This window comes from Python bivittatus, unplaced genomic scaffold, assembly GCF_059951505.1.
Source record: "Python bivittatus isolate LINGU-HERP-01145 unplaced genomic scaffold, Pbiv_v1 ctg000220_np1212, whole genome shotgun sequence".
NCBI lineage: Eukaryota > Metazoa > Chordata > Lepidosauria > Squamata > Pythonidae > Python > Python bivittatus.
In genome coordinates, this window is record NW_028277048.1 from 2,948,017 (window position 1) to 2,968,306 (window position 20,290).

A 20,290-nucleotide genomic window follows, 5' to 3' on the forward strand; every position below is an offset into this window, starting at 1 on the left:
ATGCAACATTATTATTAGTAGACATCAAAGCTAGCACTCAGGGAGATTAATGGATCAAACAGTCACATCAGCTGCTACTCCAAACAGTTGGCTTCACTGGGTGGAGTTGTGGGATGAGGCAAGATTGAGAATGCGTCCAAAAAACAACTTATGGCCTGAGTGGAGCCAGACACCCACCTTTGCTGCAATGACTTAACGGCTGCCAGGAGTCTTGGGCAAAAGAGAAAAGTTACTATTTTCTCCAGGGTCCAGATCAAATCTTGTGCACTCAGAACCAGAAATAACAACATTTACAGTGTGGCCATGCATGGGATTACAGAATTCCTTTCAGTTTTGTCTTCTCATATCAAGGATACTAATCATTCATCCATGTAGGTAAAGATGGATGGAAGGCCAGTGAGAATATCCTCATTTCCGTCAAAATAATCAACTTTCAAATATAGCAGAATATTGCATCTTCCAAAGGTTTAAGAAAACCCACAGCTTCCTAATCTCTTTCTTTTTCAGACAAAATGTAACATGTGTTTAGGAGAACATTCTTTGAGATATTTGTGAGTTCCTAAGTCCAGCTTCTTACTAAAATCACCATTAAACATGTAGAATCCAATTTAGGAAGAATACATTAGTTGGTATAAATGTTTTAAATAATGTAACTACTAAGCAACATCACTGAATGAATTTTGGACTTCCTTATATCACCTTCTAAGGTAAAAGAAAATTATCAGTGTAATGCTTCAGTGCTGAAAATTGTACAGTTTATCATATGCATGTATATGAAAAAATTCAGAAAAAAAATCTGAAGCGGCTCAGTAGTGCCCCCTTGAGTGTCTGATAAATTGACAATCTCAGCTTTTATATTCCAGTACAAATCCCCAAATTCCCACAAAATAAGGAATGTTGTTTTGTAAACTGATTTACAAATAATAAGGCCACAGCCCAAGTCCACTGGAGTTGGGCGGCCAATACATTTAAATAAATAAATACTAAATAACTAAACTCGTAGGATTCTTGTTGTGCAGATGAAATGAAGATAATATAAACTGTTTTGAGCTTCTGGAGAATAGGTAGGATATAAATCTAATTAATAAAATAAATGTGAGACATTACAGAAGAAACAACATCAATTAATTGGTTGGCCTTTCTGTTAGAAGGAAGAGTCTATATAGCAAACATGGCCAGTGTGGCAGTGCGTGCCACCTATTCCCAAGAGCTACAACTTCCAGAATTCTTTAGCGGCCGGTTGTATTTCACAGATGGAACCAACAGGGTGGGAATACAAATGTTATTATAATTAGGGACATTTTGATTCCAAAAACAATAGAGGGCAATGCTGCTAAGATGCACAAATGCCAATACTGTATGTCTATGCACAACTGTATTTAGCTCTAGGCTGTATAGACTAGGCCATGGCACCCTTTGTTTGCAAGCTGCTTGATCTCCTTCAGGTAGCTCCAGTTTGCATTTCTTTCACTCCCCAAGATCCAGCTGCTGAATCCACTGCAAATCACTGAGTCTTGGTGGCAAGATTTTTTATGGCATTTTTAAAAATAAGGGCTAAAAAAAAATCCTAAAAGAGGGTGGGAGCCCTATACTGTATTTGCTGGAAAAGTTCATCTCTCTAAAAGATATTTCTAATGAAAACCAACTCTCTCTCAACACACACACCTATTAAAACAAATTTCAAAATCTAGCAAGTCTTTCTTCTTCCTCCAAATCAGCTATTATGGGTCCCATCATCTCAAGAACTTTTACTGAACTTTTCTTTTTCAATTTCCTTGCTAGGTGCACATTCCTTCACATCTACACTGGTCCAAACACTTAAAAAGAAACCATCCATAGTTCTGCTCCATCACCAGTCATTTACATAAGGGCAAATATAAAAAAGAACATAAATCATGGTCCAGTAAGTCCAGGAAAAACAACAAAGATACTGGACCAAGAGCAGAAGCAGAACATTGACCTTTCTTGGTACTGCAGATCCCATGTAACTTTAAATCAAACTGCTACAAGTTTCTTCACAGAAGAACTGTCTTAGCACTGACCATCTAACAAAACTAAACCTTGCTATATAAAGAAGGGTCCTCACTGATTACAGGATCTGTTCAGAAACAAGAAAAATCACCCTGGGAGCCATAAAGCTCATTCTCCGCTTGAGAGAGGAGCTAAGGCCCTCCCAAAGGTTGACTCTGCCATTTCTGAAAAGTAAAGTTCACATAATTATCATGATTGTGCAGTGTTTCTGAGCACATGGGAGTATAAATGTAGCACTTACCCGGAACTCTTAAAAGCAGTTGAACCTGAAACCTGGCCTAGCTCTAAGGATTGCATTAGGATTTGATAGTGTAATCATTCACTTCAGTGGAAGGAGCCAAAGTCAGAGGACTAAGTCCTGTAAGACACTAATGAATTGCTTTCCTGTGTCACATTAACTCCTCTCATTTATATGGCATGCTTCTGACCCACTCTTTCAGACTGAGTGGACCTGCGTAATTGAGAGAGGGTTAAGTATGGCTCTGTCCTTGCAGAATGAAATAAAAGTTCTGTTGGAACCCGTGGCAGATTTTGCAACAGCCATCAGAATTTAGGGGTCAGATATTCTAAGACACCAGAAGTTTCATTGGTTCAGGGATGTTCAGCAAATGTTGACTATTTCCATTCTTCTCATTCCCATGAATCTATCCTAATCAATGGAATTTATAGCCTGCCCCAATCTGTTACAACTCTGGGCAGCTTATAGAATTCAAAAATAAAAAAATTAAAATTAAGCAACAAACTACATTGTCACCAAAAAAAAAAAAAAACCTGGAACAATTCAACAATTTAAAAGGCCAAAAGATCACCCAAGATCACCCACTCTAAACAGCCTGAGATAATCTCAACAATCTTCTCCAGCTTCACAATTCAAAGGCTTTCTTTTACTCAGTCTTTCTGATGGTCCAGCTTTCACAGCCATATGGGAAAGCCACGCTCTTCACAAGGCATATCGTTGTGGTCAGAGGGATACATGAATGGATGATGTCAACCTCTTCACACTCAGGCCCCACTGAAATGCATCCTCCACCCGTGTTTTCCAGCTTCGGTTCAAAACTGCTGCTTTCCAGTCCAAGCTGATGGTGCTTTATTCCATTGCAGTAGCGACCCCAGCTTGGATTGGCTGCAGTGCTCAGGACACCCCGCTCCCCTCCAGCAGCCAGTCTCTGGCCTACGCAGCCATTTCATGCTGGGATGATGGGCTGCTGTGGTCTCTGCTATCCAGCAGTTCCTGTGTTTTAATCTTGTGGTTGGTCCAATGATGGTCCATCAGGTCAATGAACTATCCTCAGCCCTAGAAGCTCATGCAGATCTGCCAGTGGATATATTTTGGTTTCTGCCCGGGCTGGGTTAATCCTGCTTCCCTTGCTTTCGCACCTTCTGTCCACAGTACTGCAAATCTTCCCTTCCCTTCCCTTCCCTTCCCTTCCCTTCCCTTCCCTTCCCTTCCCTTCCCTTCCCTTCCCTTCCCTTCCCTTCCCTTTATTATTTTAACATCTTTAGGTTGCAAGGGTAGGAACACTTAGTTTTTTATTTGTCATTGTTTTTATGTATTTATTCTTTTTAATTGTTGTATGCTGACAAGAGTCACTTTGTGTGAGATGGGTGGCTATATAAATACAATAAATAAGTAATAAAAAAATAAATACTGCTACTTTGTTTTTATGAAGCTGAATTTATCAAGCTCTTCCTTGCTACAAAGTTTCCACAGACCTACAGAGGAATGTAAGAAAGAAAAAAACAATCCAGGTCCTTATTGGAGCATCAGAGCTATCATGGCATTGAAAGGGGAAAAAAATAAAAAAGTAAAGGTCTGCACTGGTGTCAAAGGAGATAATGTGGGTGTGAAGGCCTCCATGTGTACAAACATCTGGGAAAGCAAAGGACAGGCCCGGGGTGACAGGAAACAGTCCCTAAAAGGAAAAGGCAGGCACCGATAGACCAGTCAGCTCAAGAGCCAGACAGCGAGGCTTGTCTTCCCTCCCCTCATGGACGAGAAGGACAAGCAGCAGGACAAGCGCAGTGGCTGTTGACTGGACTGAACACCAGCCCTGTTGCCAATCCCCTGCAATCCAGGCAGCATTTCTGAAGCTGGCTTAAGAAACAGCCAGAAGCAGCCGAGGAGGCAAGCAGCTTAGGCTACAGTACATAATTGCCTTGATCTCACTCCCAAATAGCAGACATCTCTTGATTTTGTGGCTATAGTCACCATTCCTGTGAATTTTTGAACTTAGGAAGGATAAAGTCTGTTCCTACTTCAACTTTTTCTCTGCCTGTTTGCTCTGGACTGGCATTGCCTGTTTTTAAAAAATCTTAGTGTGTGGTTTTTTTTAATATTGAGCAGCAGAGCAGTCTTTGCTCTCTCTCCTCTCATCTTCAGCAAATGATTCCTTGACTCTTCTTCACTTCCAGCGCCAAATCGTATGGTCAGCATTTCTGAAGTTACTGATGTACTTTCCAACAATTTTAATGCCAATATCTATTTCCTCTAGTCCAGCGTTTCTCATGATGTGTTCTGCATATAAGTAGGGTGACAGGGTACAACCTTAGCCCGCTCCTTTCTCAAAGTCGAACCATTTAGTTCATATTTATTTATTTATTTATTTATTAAACTTGTCCCCGCCCATCTCCCCCCAATGGGGGGCTCTGGGTGGCTTACCACATATTAAAACAATAAATAAATATACAGTTAAAATTTATAAGAGAACACATTTACAAAGAATAAAAGGAAAAGGAAAAGGAATATTCTCCATATTCTGCCCTACCTCTTGCTTCCTCATCATACAAATTCTTCAACTGGCAGATGAAGTATCCCAATATATCCATGTTTTTAAGAGTTATCCACAATTTGTTATGGTCTACAAAGCCTTAGTATAATCAATAAAGCAGAAAAAGCTATTTTTGGGGACACCTTTGCCCTTTCTATTATCAGCTGAATGTTAGCAAGGTGACTTGGGGTGCCCCTGCTTCTGAATCCAGCCTCTACAGCTGACAGTTATTGTTCCATTTATGGCTGAAATGCAGGCTGCAAAATCTAGAGCATTATATTAATAGCATGGGGGATAATGTTAGTTGTTCAGCGAGATGCGCATTCTTTAGTACTGCTCTTTTTGATCTTGCCATACAAACTGATTTTCTGCAGTCCCCTGGCCCCTGTTCTGTATTCCGTACCTGCCTTGACTCAAGATTTTACCCAGTTCTCCTGGGATTTCCTCAACCCCTGCAGCTTTGTGGTTAGCAATATTTTCTAGGGGGCATTTAACTTCACTTTCCAGAATGTCTGCCTGTAGCTCAGTGATCAAACCTTTGTACGCCTCATTGATTTTGGGGTCTTTTTGTACAGTCTGTCTGTATATTTGTGCCATGTTTTCTTTGTATCTTCTTTCTTCAGCAGATCTTTGCCTTCCTTGTCTTTTTTCATGCTCATCTTTGTATAGACGTTTTCCTTGGTTTCTGTAATTTTCTTAAATAAATCTCTTGATTGTTACTCTCACTTTCTATGTGCCTGATGCAAAAGGGTGCTGGCAATGGCAGTGGCACAAGGGGTACCTTTTATTATATCTAATATAATAAATTAAATATTAAATCTTGCTGTATATAAGATTAGCACAACTAATGGCAATGGGATTTTCACTTTGCCAAATCTGGATGGGTGATACTAGGAACCTTTAAAGAAAAAAAAAAAGTTTGGTTAAGCCAGAGACGAGCAAACTACATTGTCTGGAAAGGGACTCCAGTGCTACAAATATTGCCTCACTAAAATACAGCAACTCTGCAGCGGTCCAGAAGCCAAGCTGGCCTGGAGCTACATTTCTGTAACAGTTCCAGTTTCCCCACTATTGTACTCAGCTGCCTTCCCTAGCCATAATCAATGCATGATTAGTTTAATACAAGTCAGCACAAAATATTGTCTGGTGAATGGATGGTGAGCAAGAATTGACCAAAGACACAGAGTTTCTCTCTGCATCTATCTTCTCAGAGCCAGAAATCCTTCTCCCAGTTCTTCTCATGCATCGAGGTCAGAGAAGCTGTTGCTACAATTTTCCCTGGTGGTTGGAGCCAACGTATGCCTGCCCAGCAAGTACAAGATTGCAAAACTGGCCCTGTCTTTGGGAATGACTGAGGAACAGCGGGATTGCCCCAGGAGTCAGCGTGAGTAACAGGTCCCCGGGGGACAAAGCCTTCCTCGCCTTTCTGGAACCGTGAGCGAGGAACAGAGATCAGAGGAGATTGGCTGGTTATTGCAAGTCAGATGGATTTGGGGTATTTAAGCACCTGAGTCTCGTGTCTGTAGCAAATGGGAAGCCAAGCAAGTTGTAATATGAAAGAAGGCCGACATCTTCACCAGATGGGTGCAAACAGATTGCCTGTAAATATGGATCTATCTTCCAGCCAGATCTTTAGAGAGTGGCAGCCAAGGCAGGCGGGGGAATAAGGAGAAGAATTAGTGAAGGAGCCCTTGAGTGCTGTGCCCTCTTTAAAAAAAGCTTTAATTCTGGGAGAGAAAAAGAGGCTTTGGAATTAGTGCTGGAGGGAGCACAATTCCTCCGATGGCTGACACGAGAGAAATAACGGGAGAAAAAGGTGGAAAGGGGCCAGGTCCCATCTTCTAAAATAGGCAGGTTATGTTTGCTGGGAACTCAACTCTGGCTTTCATTTCCTCTGGCAGAAAACCTCACAGATGCACAGCCCCAAAGAGGTCACCCCAGACTCAAAGAATGACACCCTCACCAGTGATAGTGCACAGACTCAGCAGTGATAAGGGTCCCCGTAAAGCCTCCTAGATGGAAGGCTACTTCTCAGTGGACAGGCCGCTTCTAGGGGAAACTGGACCGTTGCTCTAGCAGCCTTGTTTTGAGACCTGTGAATAACTGCTATACGGGAACCCTTATCACAGGGACTGCGTTTCAGCCTGTCTGCCTTTCCCCTCGCAATTTGCTCTGCCAACGCCCAGCTCCCAAGTGACATCCAGTGGCCAATTCCATTCATTGCAAGATATCCTCCCCGGAATGCTTGTTCCCAAGGGACCTTTGTACATCTGCGGTCTCTTGCCTCCTTTTCTGCCACGGTGTCAGCTGGGATGCTGAGGAGGAAGCCAAAAAGGCCAGGAGTAGCTTTGCCAGGAGGGTAAGCGAGCTGGTGGTTGTCCTCTGAACAAAGAAGGATCCCCAGGGGGGAGGAGTGATGCCACCAAAAAGGGAGCACATCCAGGTGAGCCAGCTCAGGAGTGGCTAGATTGGTGCTTAACACGAGGAAGGCTTTTATAAGAAAAAAGGAAAGGAAAGTCATGCTCATCCTTAGCTACGCTCAGTACAAAATAAAACAAATCCACTCTTGCTAGAAAACATACAGACATCTCTGCACCAAACTGTTAGTTCACACTTACAAGTGTTGGGCTGCTTTAAAAATCACCACATCCCAGTGCATTTAAACACATGCACACACTCAACTTGTTGGGTGACAACAGGGAGGGATAGAATAATTTGGAGGAATATTATCTGGATTTTAGATCTGGCCAAAACGTTGCCAACATTTCATTGCCGGTGTCAGGAAAATTAAAGAAATGGTTGGTTGATGGATTGGATTGGATTGGATTGGATTGGATTGGATTGGATTGGATTGGATTGGATTGGATTGGATTTACATGGCTGCCCATCTTAAAAAACACAACTCTGGGCAACTCACAACAACAATAAAACCGGAAAACAATAACCCCAAAAGCTGGCACCTCCACCACCCTTCACTGATGCATCCACTCAAGCTCCAGCCTCATCCTATCCCAGTGCTTGAGGTTTATAAAGCCCCAGATGGGTTTAAACTTCTAGAAGAGTGGAGACCAGGAAGGGGTCCCAGACTCGTAGGGATGGGGAAATGGGTAGAGAATCTGAGAGAACATAGCTCTCACACACATAATAACAATCATAATACATGGTGTATGGCCCCCAGCAGCTGAACAGTTGCCCACCTACCTGTGTACTTCTAGAAGGACATGTAGCTGTGGTTAAGCAGGGATGGGCTGATCAATTCTTTGAATTCAGAGATCCCTGTGAACCATGAAGAAAAACAGAATATAAGCCCAATAAATAAATAGACTTAAAATGTGAGAAAAGTACAGGTAGTCCTTGTTTAGCGACCACAATTGGGACCAGCAACTCAAAGTGAAGCGGTTGCTAAGTGAAACCGCAACTGTGTTTATGATCTTATTGCAGCTTTCTTTTGCTTTACAGACCTGTGAAGGTCATAAATGCAAGGATTGGTTGCAAAGTTACTTTTTATCACCATTGTAAATGTGAGCAGTCGCTAAAGGAAGGAGTCGCTAAACAAGGACTACCTGTAATTCAAATGCTTTAGACTTAATTAGAGTGATTTGCCTAGATCATTTGGAAATCAACAGAGATATCAAAAATAACGGAAAAAGTGGGCATTTTCCCCTTCCCTCCTATCATGTTAGGACCATGTTGGTTCTACATGTGATTTATTGAATTACTCCAACTCTCTGCAAGCACACTAGGTAGATTTACACAGCTCACTGAGCTACAGACTAGCCAACCATATTTTAGCCCAGCATTATGCAAATCTAGCTTAACCTCAACTTCACTTTAAAAGAACTGTTGGGCAGTACACACAAGCTTGGCAAAAAACATACCTTCCTCCTACAATCCCTAATTTATTGATTTTTGCATTGATATGGAGATGAGTAACAGCCACAAGTGTAGATAGGGGCAGAGATTATACAAATTCACAAAGGATAATATCTCACTATACAATAAGTGAGCCCCAGAATTAAGGATAGAATACCCTTGGATATTCATTGTGTATGTTGGGGAGCAGGGCGAAACAGGGAGGCTTCTTTCACCTCCAGGCCCCACTGGTGGACTTCCCGGAAACATTTGGCCTAGAAACCACCACGGGAGGCAACCTGTTGGACAATATGGATCTTTGGCCATGTCATCATGGTTCTTTTTATGTTCAAATGCCAGGGGTCGGCCACTACAAGGGAGAGAAACATGAACTACTGTCTCCTGGGTAGTAAACCTGCACATGAGAAATGGAACCATTAAAGAGTTTAAAACTGAGCTAAGTACACCCTGGAATTGCTGCTGAAAACCCAGGACACTGGGTCTCACAGATTTTGGCTTCCCAATGAAACCCAACAAGGTTGTAAATCAGGTTTGGAAGCTCATATAATGGCAAAATAAATACCATACAAGAGAGTTGGCAACTGACGCTGAGAAATTCTACAAAGGTATTTCCAAAGCAGCAGGACAGATCCTTCCCCTTCCCTGCCACCCATTCCAGACATTCAGAAGCCAAGGGTGCTGCACCCTTACCCACCCCCCACCCACCCCCACCTTTGACAGCAGGAGAGAGCCAGCACCCATGTGTGAACACGGTAGTAGCTTGGCTGGCCATGACAGTCTCCTGCATTCAAGGCTGACCTGAGGACTCTCCACCCTGTAGGACAAGATGAAAGTGCCCAGGTGACAGAGTGCCAGCTTGTACCATCTGCCACAGTGGCAGACGCAGAGAGGATTCCACCCATCTGTTCCCCCACTTGGACTGCAGTCTTGGACCTGATTTGGAGAGGGGCTTTCTGGGTGAAGCCAGCCCACCCTTCTTTCCTCGAAGAAAGAGGCCTGAGAGTGGCTTAACCTGCCCTGTTTGACTGGACTCCAAAGGAAAAAAATGCATTTGCAGCACAGGCTGGGACAGCAAGGAAATTAACAAGAGTCACACATTTCCCTGCTTTTGGGGGGGGGGGTGGCAGTGGGAAGAGGGGGAGGGCTAGGCCCACTTCCCGTGTTTCCGTCTGGCATCCCCAGTTCCAGACTGCAAAGCAGCACGTGCCACCAACAGGGAGCAGAAGGGCAGAGGGAAATTATTACACACAGACACACACACCACTCCAAGGAGTCTGGGACTATGCCACATTTCCAGGGCACTAGAAATCCTCTCCCATCTTGGCAGCTTCAAGGCTTCATCATCTGCCACTCTGAAGTGCAAAGGGCAGTTGTGTGTGTTCCAAGGATGGCAGTGGGGGTTTTACAGTGGAGCCTCCCCCGCCCAGCTCCCAGCCTCCGACAGCCTCGCTTTCCCCCTTGGCCTTTGATACGGTGCTGTTCTTCCTCCCCTGAGGGTCCTGGGCCAACAGAGCAGCCCCCACTCCTCAGACGCCTCACAAAACTAAAGGCCATCTCCACTCACCACTCAGCATCGGTCCTTCCAGGCCACTGGCATTTGTGAAGGAGGTCTCTGAGCAGCTAGCGCACGCCTGTCCTTCAACGCTGCTCTGCCTGCCATGCTAAAATGGTACAGAGGAACCTACCCCTCCTTTCTCTTCTCTTCTCTTCTCTTCTCTTCTCTTCTCTTCTCTTCTCTTCTCTTCTCTTCTCTTCTCTTCTCTTCTCTTCTCTCTTCTTTTTTTTCCCAGCAAGTGAGAAGGTGACAGCCCTCTTAGAAACTTCTAGGAAGGAAATGGAGGCTGTGTGGTTGGCTAAAAGAGAGGTACAAAAACTTGGCGTAAGAACTGGTTGCTATCCTTTAGGTCAGGTTTCTTCTTCCTCCCAAATCAACTCCCAGATGTGTAGCTTAATAACCCTTAGCCCCCAAATTCCCCAGTTTGTGATTCCACCTTCTCCTTCTGTCCCCAAGTTGAACCAAAGTTATTTAATCCAGGTGCTCAGACTGGATGCCCGAATCCTTTGGCAGGACCACCAGCTTTCTTCATACATCTTGTTTTCCATACTGTAAGATGTTTCAAATGTGCAGCAAAGAGGTAAAAGGTGAATATTGAGATAAAAGTTGGTATCAAAGGTCACAGTTTGCCTCCATGGATATGTCAGTTATCCTTAAAGCCAGAGCAAATGCTGTGCTGACCAGGGTCTGACTGAACAGCACTAACTACAGCTGTTGTGGGGCAGCCACAAACCCACTGCTCTCTTTCCTCCAATGGGTTAGTGTGAGCAAAATGCAACAGAGCATACAACTTCAGCTCACTAGCAAAGGGCGAATGCTTGGGGCCAATGACACAGCCGTTCTGCTCAGAGCAGCAGCAGCCGGACAGCCTTAGAAATGAGTGTAGATTGCCAGCCCAGAGAGCCACCCTTTCACACTAGATCAGTCCTCACTTCCTAACCTGCAGAATAAATCTGACTAGCTCCAGGAAGAGGCAGATGACATAAGATGGCTCTTGTCCTGGGCTGCCTTTGTGTGCACCTCAGGGGTAGGAAGGAGGACTCAGCCGATGTTCCCTTGTGACCAAGCTTGCTGGCCGATTCCCACACTGCCCACAGTCCTCCAGTGACCTGCGGTCATCTCTGTTTGGTGGCCTCTTGACATCTGGCTAGCAAGGAGAGGAACTCATGGAACAGGAGGTATTCATAGTTAGTCGTGCTTGTGTAATGAGCGATCCACCTTTCTACATTCAGAGTAAACACCACAGACGTTGGGAAGGGAGGCCTGTAGGTAACCAAGCTGGGCTTGCATCCCACACATGAGCTGGACTGAGCGGGTGACGTTGATGCTCCACATAGAAAAATTTATCTCCTTCTAATGAGTCCAAGCGGATGCAATCAACAGCAGGGACAAAGATAGTACATTGTTAATAGTTCAGGCAGGTTGCCATAATGCCCTGCGATATTCCATCCCCTCCGTGTACACACAACTGAATTCTGTGTTCCACAGTGAACAGACATGAGAACCCAGAAGGAGCAGCAGCATGACGAATCCGTTCTAGTTTTGTGTACTTAGCAAATGAAGACTGGGCCTGCGCTGATGCCATTCCTTTCTCTGGGAGTTCAGATTCCCACATGCACAGATGTTCTTTCCTTTCGTTACCCTTTCGTTGGTCGCTCTGAAAACTGCATTTCCTGAGTGTGCTTGGGGGAAGCTGTTCTGGCTGCACTCATCTGACATCAGCTTACTCCTGAATTACAGTTCAGTGTATGGGAGGATCGAGTCTTAATGAACTCCACAAGCTCAGTTCACTTTGATGTGATTAAAGATCCTTCAGCTGAATGTTTTTCCTTGGTGTACAAACCTAACACAGGTCAGAAAACCTCTCTCCCTATTTTCAACCTCTGCTGCTGTAGTGGACTCAGAAAATAGACAGCTGGCTGCTTTCTGCCCATGACTGAGCTGCAGGACTGGAAAATAAATCCTCTCGGTGGGATCTCGGTGCCCAGTCTCAAGCTCCTCTTCGTGGAGGACCACCAGATGCTCTCTGAACTTGGTGGCATCAGTCAATTAGCCAGGGTAGACCCAGACTAGAGACCTCCTTCAAACAGGGCATGAAAATAAAGTAGCTCCTTAGTGGCAGGTCAAGTGGAAGGAAGGAAATCTGTCCTCCTTCTGCCAAGTACAATTTACTGTGCAAGAACACCCACCACCCTGTCCTGGACTGTACCAAATCTTTCCTGTTGGCTTTCTCAAAGCCTGCTGGCTATCACTTGCAGTCTCCACACATCTGGAAGTCACCAGATTGGGGAAGACAACTTTAAATTATTAGATAGATGGCCCGATGCTGCTTCTGTCAAGGACCTCAGCATCTGTTCCCACAGATGTATCCTACATGAAATAAGGGAAAGGCAGCTATTTTGGACACTGTTAAGGAGATCATAGAAGGAAGCAGAAGAACTGACCCTGGTGTGCAGTGCTGCTTCTCAAAAGCCTATTTGTTTCAATGGGGAATTTTCATTTCATTTCATTCAATTCAATTCATTTCATTCAATTCATTTCATTTCATTCAATGGGGAATGTTACATGGGAAAATGTCCTTACTGAGTGTGCTTTTGGCCTTGCAACTGTCTCACTCAAACACCAAGGATGTGGCTTATCTTGACCTTGACACCATAATCCTGTAATTCAAGATAACTCTGACCTTCAGAGTGTGTGTGTGCCGTGGGGTGGGATGGGGTGGGGTGGGGTGGGGAGAGTGTATGCACTGGTCCAAGTTTGTCTAAACCAGTCCTGCGTTTTCAAAATAGCATGATAAACTCCTTTCCAGTAGAATAGAATATATGTAGCTCAGGGTTGACCTGTGGAGTCCTTGGTAGTTCCTTGAAAAGAAAAAAAAACACCCCCACCAACACTGGCAGGGCAAGCTACTGCATATAAGCAGAGAGCAAACCCCGCTCCCTTCTAGCACTGAAGATGTTACCTAGCCGGGTAACAAAACATCTGCAAGAAAACAACCAAGCTCAGAGAACCCCAAGGACTCCACAAACTCCTTTCTCTTGCTCAAAATCTACTTCCTTTCCATAATTTTGCTGGTGAGATACAAAACAGGTGGAAGAGTTCATTTCCACTGGTCCCATTTCTGTTGGCAGGGGCATCCTGTTATACAAAACAACTTGACAGACTGTATTTAAAAGAGACTGGCAAGTATGACCACTCCCCTGCAGAGGGAGTCCTTCTACCACAGATCTGGGGCAGGGAGAGAAGCCCTACTGCAACTTGCCCCCTTGCTCTGGATGTAACTAGTCCTGACCATCTCCAGGTTGCAAGGCAGTTCCGGTCCTACCAAACCACCTCCAAAGCGGGCATTCTAAGTAGAGACAGTCAGATCCCTTGGAGGTGCCCCTCTCCTCAGAAGTAAGCTCCTTTTCCCTCCACCTCTCGGGAGGACCTCAGTGTGTCTAGCTAGCAGCAGCTGGATAGGTTGAGAAAGTGGTGTTCTTCTGCATGGCTGGAGGACACGAGGACAGCGCCGTGTATGCGTGCATGTAGCAGAGCCCAAAAACAGCAATGTTACCAAATGGCCAGGCTAAGATGCCAGACTTAACCATCTGTCATGCCTGGGTCTGTTCTCCACCTGGCAGAATTAGCAGCTCCCACTCAGCTTCAGCCTTGCCAAAGCCTCTGAATATAACATATAAAAGAAGAAATAGGAGTACAGGGAAAGAACCCCCTTAATTAAAAAAGGACCAAAAAAAAAAACCAACCCTCTGCATGCAACTATAAATGACTCTGTAACCTCTGCATCTACTACAAAATGGCAACAGAACAAAAAGGCCATCTTATTCCTTCATATAACACACCCCTTGGTCCATCCTTCCTTTTATTATCTGATAGGCAGCAGCCCAGAAACTGAGCTTAAGAACTGGGGAAGCAGGAACTGGGATATACATGTATATTGAGATCTGCTGGGAAGATCATTGTGACGATGCATGCTGAGCTCTTAACAGGCTCCATATAAAGGTTAAATGTGCTAAACATACATTTCTAAGCCTTATTCATAATTTTTTATTCATTTTATTTATATGTCTTCATCTTAAAAACAGTCCAAAGACCAGGGCACTAAAATTGTGCAAAATGCTGATCTACTGCCTGAATAAGGAGAGATAAAACTAGTTGTCTCCCTTCTCTTCCCTCATTCCTTGTCACTAATTCAGCGCTGCATCATGGCACCAGCGGAGATATCTTCAAACCAAGTTGGGTGGAAGCAGAACACCAGGCAGGAGAAGTTGGCTGACTGACCTGTTTGCCTCAAGCCAAGTAGTTGCTTCTGGCTTTTTGGCCTCATCTTGCCAGATGAAGTTGCTAGGGGGGCTGAAAGGTGCCAAGTGAGTTCCTTTTGGATGGGTTCAAGCAGAGGCTGGGGATCCCTCCTTTAGGGAGGTTTTCACTTGGACTCCTGTTCTGAGGAGTGGGTTGAGCTTGAGGGGCTCCATAGCCTCTCCCAACTCTACGTGCTATACGAAGTGGGGCCAGGGTTCCACAGAGTGGGTAGGAACCTCTTACTAGGCAGGGAGGGTTGAGTTAAGATACAAAGGAATACGTCCTTGAGTCCATCACTTGTCTTCCGGTGCCAGAAAACATGGAGACACCAAAGAAAGTGAAGGGCGGTGTCTCCAAAGAGAAATGTTGACAACAAACAAATAGGCTTACAGAGGAAGGAGGAAAGTCAGGAGATGAGACAAGGAGGTGGAGGAGAGGAGAATCCTGGCCAGTTGTGTTCTCACCACTGACAAATTTGTTCAGCCGAACTGAAGCGTTTAATTAGCTTGAGAAAAAAAAAAAAGGAAAGTTGGATTCCCTTAAATTAGACTGGCTGGGCTGACTCTGGGGGTGTTGAGATGGGAAGAGTGGAGAGGATGGTGTGAGCTGGTAATGGCGAAGAAGTCGAGAAAAGCCATTTGCCCTCCTTTTTCCTCCATCGCATGCAACTCCCCAGGGGACCCAAGGTTATTAGCGGGGCTTTTAAGCTTCCCCATCTCACTCCCTCTTCGGGGAACAGGAAAGGGGATGCCAGCTAAACAATTAAGTAAAAGGCAGTTTAAAGTTGGCAGATGCTATTCGGGGAAATGCTGCTTTTTAGACTCCAGATCCTGGCTGGTGAGAAGCTACTGCCAGCGGCTGACAGCCGAAGGAAAGACAGAGACAAAGATGGCAAACGACAAAGCAAGGAAAAAGGGTGGCAGCAAAAATGGCGGCAGGCGAGGAGAAATAGTGGTTTCTAGACCATGGGCTGCAAAGTACTCAAACTGGTGGAAGGTATGAATTCTACCAGTACTCAAGACAAGGTCCAGGTGAAGCACTGCAAGGCCTGGCATAGCCAAAACTCTAGATAGGTCCATAGTAATCACTTCAGTGACTGCACAGCCTCCAAACAGTGAAGGAGTCAGCCCCGAGGGGGCCACGCCCTCTACAAGGTTTTTCTTGCCTCCAACCACACCAAAAACATGTCCTGGAAACATTCCTTTTGGTTTGGTCCCCCTGATCTTCATCTCATCCCATCAGGAATAAGACAGGCTTAAGTTGTCCTTTGTGGCACTGATGTTAAAGTAATACTTCTGTTTTTTTTAGTTGCTAGATTTATATTTCACTTTTTCTTCAGGAGCTGAGGACAGCACCCATATCTATTTTCCTCCGTAACAATAACCCAGTGAGGTAGGCTGGACTGAGAGTGACTGATCCAAAGCCACCTGATGAACTGAAGTGGACTTGAACCTGGATCTCTCCAGTGCCACTCTATCTTCATGCCTAAATCTCACTGACTCCCATATTCCACCTCTCCACCCAATATTTGCTAGGGTTGTCACCATCACCTTGGAGGGACGTCAGGTGATAGCAGTGACTAGGAACAAAGGCAATAGAGGCAGGATAGAGGTCAGCAATAGGGACAGCCAATTTTATGCTGGGATAGTTTTCTGCCAGCTCAGAGATTGATGGAGATCACTTCCACTTAGTCATACAGAAAGGCCTTATAACAAAGTTGGTTAAAAGTATGCTGCTTTTCCACCAGCACTGCTGAAATCAGTGTACTTCTTAGCTGTTTGCAACTATAGCAAAGTCATTCTTAGCTCCATTATGTGAAAGAACTAGGTGGACTGTCAGTATCAAATCTAAAACTATATTATCAAGCCATCTGTTTAACTTGGATTACAGACTGGATTAGAGTTGTGATTGGGTGGCTATATAAATCGATACAACAAACAAATAAATAAATTTGGCTGGGTTATTTCTGTTGACAGAACAGGACTCCCAGAAGGTTGGCATAAATATCTTTGATCAAACAGAAATGTATAATCTATAAGAGATTATTCATTTATAGACAGCATACCAAAAGTATGGGAAAAATACAGAGAAAAGATTAAGCTCAGATTATCTTTCCTTGCTTCAATATTAAACATTTATTTCATGGTGAATGTACAAAAATTTGATCAGTGGAAAAATAACAATTAGTATAGCCTACAAGACTATGTTTATTAATTTTAGTTAAGGATTAAAACAAAGATTAAATCTCTGAAATAAGTAGTTTAGTTCAAAAAGAACTACAAAACTAAAGCAGAATACTTGGGACTTAAGCAAATTTGAAAGAGTTATAATACAAAATTCAGAACATCAGTTTAGCCTTCTCTAGAAGCTGTTACTAAAATATGATTCAGAATCCAAGCAAGTTAAAGACTATGATTGAATGGATACAAAATCTAAACAGGACAATTTATACGCAACAATGGGAATATCTATGGAAGACAAATATTAAATTTACTGTGAATATTATACTTAGAGAAAACTGATACACGATGTCGTGCCACTGGTATATTGTTCCATTGCTGTCAGCCCTACAAGGTAGACCAGATCAAGAAACAGATGCCATGTAGATCTAAAACTGATTAAGATTGGCTATAGTACAGAATCTTGCAAGTCTGAATGTGCTTCCCCTCCTTCCTCTTTTATATATTATGTGAATTGGGGGGTGCCTGTCTGAGATTTTTTTTACCTTCCTCCCCTTGTCTGGGCTTAAGCAATGTTTATTTACACATAAAATGCCAAACTGATATAAGGTCATTTTTATATGTCATACTAATTCAATCAGGACTTTGAAGAAGCACGATAGAAAGAATATTGTTGCTTCTGAAGTTTGATTTTGGAAAAGACTTCTGAGAATACCATGGATAGCCAAGAAAACAAACAAATAGTTCACCAAACAAATCAACCCAAAATTCTCACTTTGAGGCACAAATGACCAGGCTCAAAATATACTTTGGACACATTATGCTAAGACCTCACTCTCTTAGGGAAGTCTATAATGCTGGGAAAGGTGGAAGGAAAGAGAAGAAGAGGATGACCAGCAGTAGGGTGGATGGATTCACTTACAGTGGCAATAAGTATACCATTAAAAGACCTGAAGGACCAGACTGGGGACAGATCCTTCTGGAGAAAATCTATCTATGTGGTCACTAAGAATCAACATTGGCACATAATCATAATCATCACTACTTTAATGTTCTTCTGAAAAATCTTATTCAATTTTATATAGCTTGTAAGTCTTTTTTTCTTTTTTAGTTTTTCTGTCTTTTTCACTTTTTTTCCCCTACTATTATTTTGGTTGTGCTTTCAAATATTTAATAAAAGAAAAGAAAAGGAAAAGGAAAAAAAGTGGATCCAGGAAACAACAAACCAATCAGTTTAACATCAGTACATTGGAAAATCCTAGGAAATATAATAAAGCAAGGGGTTTCTAAGCACTTAGAAAGGAACAAAGTGATTACTAGGAGACAAAATAGTTTGTGCCAGACAAACCCTCTTACTTTTTTTTGACAGAGTAACTAAATTAGAAGAGCAAGGAACTTCTATAGATTTATGTAGTGTACATATATTTCAGTAAGGCATTTGATAAAATTGACTACAGCCTCCTTCCTGATAAAATAGAGCAATGAGGAATGGATCCTGCTAAAAGGAAGATTTGCAGTTGGTTGAACAACAATACCCACTGCATGGCTCTTCATGGATTTGTATCTACACAGAGGGAGGGACGGAGGGAGGGAGGGAAATACCACAGGATTTTCTTCTAGGCCCAGTGTCTTCAACATTTTCATAAATGACTTAGATGAGGGAATAGAAAAGATATCAAAAATGCAGGTGATAATTGTGAATGCGGAATTGACTAAGCCCTGTGAAATACGAAAAGGAACGAGGCAGGGTTGCCCACTTTCTCCATTGTTATTCATTATGGCTCTTGAAGTTTTGAACAGAGATATAAGACAAGATGAGAGAATTGCTGGAATGAAAGTTAAAAAAGAAGTTTATAAACTAAGGGTATTTGGCGATGATTTGGTTTTAATTTTGGAGAACCCTTTAGAAGGGAGAGAGGTATTAATGGAAAAACTAAGAAAATTTGGGGCATTGGCTGGATTTAAAATGAATAAGGAAAATACCAAAGATATTGACAAAGAATATGATGATGGAAGACCAAAAAGAGTTTTCTGTGAATACTGGTTTTCAGATTGAGAAAAAGTGAAATATTTGGGTATCATTATAACTAACATGAATTGCATGTTATTTCAAAATAACTATGTTAAAGCATGGAATTAAATAAAGAAGGATTTCTTAAGATGAGGAAAATTACAATTGTCATTGTTGGGAAGAATTCTATGGTAAAAATGAATGTGTTACCTAGAATGTTGTCCTTATTTCAGACAATACCTGTTTTGAGAACTGATGCACCATTTAAACAGTGGCAAAAAGACATATCCAGATTTATATGGCAGGACAAAAAACCCAAGAGTTAAATATAAGATTCTCCAAGATGCAAAGGAAAGAGGAGGACTGGGATTACCTAATTTTAAATTGTATTTTGCTGCCTGCTGTTTGGTTTGGATGAAGGTACGGCTGTTGTTAAGAAATAACAGACTTTTAGATTTAGAAGATCAAGGTCTGAGGATTGGGTGGCATGATTACTCATGGTATGATAAAGTAAATGTAGATTTTAAAAATCATTATATTAGGAATGCCAACCCTGGCTATGCCCGAAAATACCTTTGTTGACCTCAGCTCAAGAAGTGTTTTATAGAAAAGAAACAGTGGGCAAAGACAAATGATTAACATATAAAGATTTGCTAGTACATGGAAATGGGGAACTTAAGATGAAATCAAGATTTCAAAAGACAAATGATTAACATATAAAGATTTGCTAGTACATGGAAATGGGGAACTTAAGATGAAATCAAGAGAACAATTGACTGCAGAGGGATCTAGTTTTCAATGGTTCGCATATGCACACTTAAGAGAAAGAGTTAATATATAGATTAAAAAGTACCAGGAATAAAATGTGATAAAATGGAATTTCAAAATGAATTATGTACACATGATGAATATGTGATTGCTAAGATATATAAACTTTTGTTGAGATTTGAAATGAAGAGCAAATTAAAGAATGTATGGTAAAATGGGTCAAGAATTTTGGTTATAATATTCAAATGGATCAAGGGGAGAGAATGTGGTTAAAAGGTCTGAAATTCACATTGTCTTACAATTTAAAAGAAAACTTTTTAAAAATGATGTACCGTTGGTATATGACACCAGAGAAATTGTCTAAGGTGTATAAAGGTACTTCTAATCACTGTTGGAAATGTGAAAAACACAAAGGGACATTTTATCATGCATGATGGACTTGTGAAAAAGCAAAAAGATACTGGATAAAAATATATATGGTGATGCAGAGAGTTTTAAAAATTAACATTCAGATGAAACTGAAACTTTTCTTATTACGACTTATGGGCACTCAACTAGAAAAGGCTCGTGGACAATTGGTTTTATACATGATAACTGCATCAAGGCTATTTTACACACAGAGATGGAAGAATACAGAAACACCAATAATGGAGGAATGGATTGTGAAGAGGGCTGAGTTTGCGTTTGTAGACTTTTTGCTGAAAATTGATAAAAATGAACTGTTGATTTTGGGATGTATTGATTAAAAGGGGTTTTGGGAAGAAGGGAACTACGATATGCAATATAGGAGGATGGAGATGGT

The 20,290-nt window shown here is 42.5% G+C and overlaps 1 long non-coding RNA gene across 2 annotated transcripts; it reads right to left on the reverse strand.

The window, feature by feature from the left end:
* Window positions 1-3,649: 3,649 nt before the first annotated feature.
* LOC112541111 (uncharacterized) lies at window positions 3,650-11,166 on the reverse strand. Of its 2 annotated transcripts, XR_015795594.1 has the most exons (4): window positions 10,664-11,166; window positions 10,358-10,525; window positions 8,001-8,075; window positions 3,650-7,289 (listed from the first exon to the last, which is right to left on the reverse strand). It is a non-coding gene; the product is annotated as an uncharacterized LOC112541111 (long non-coding RNA). The 2 variants fall into 2 exon arrangements; XR_015795593.1 differs by having other exon boundaries at window positions 10,358-11,166.
* Between the last annotated feature and the right edge of the window lie 9,124 nt (window positions 11,167-20,290).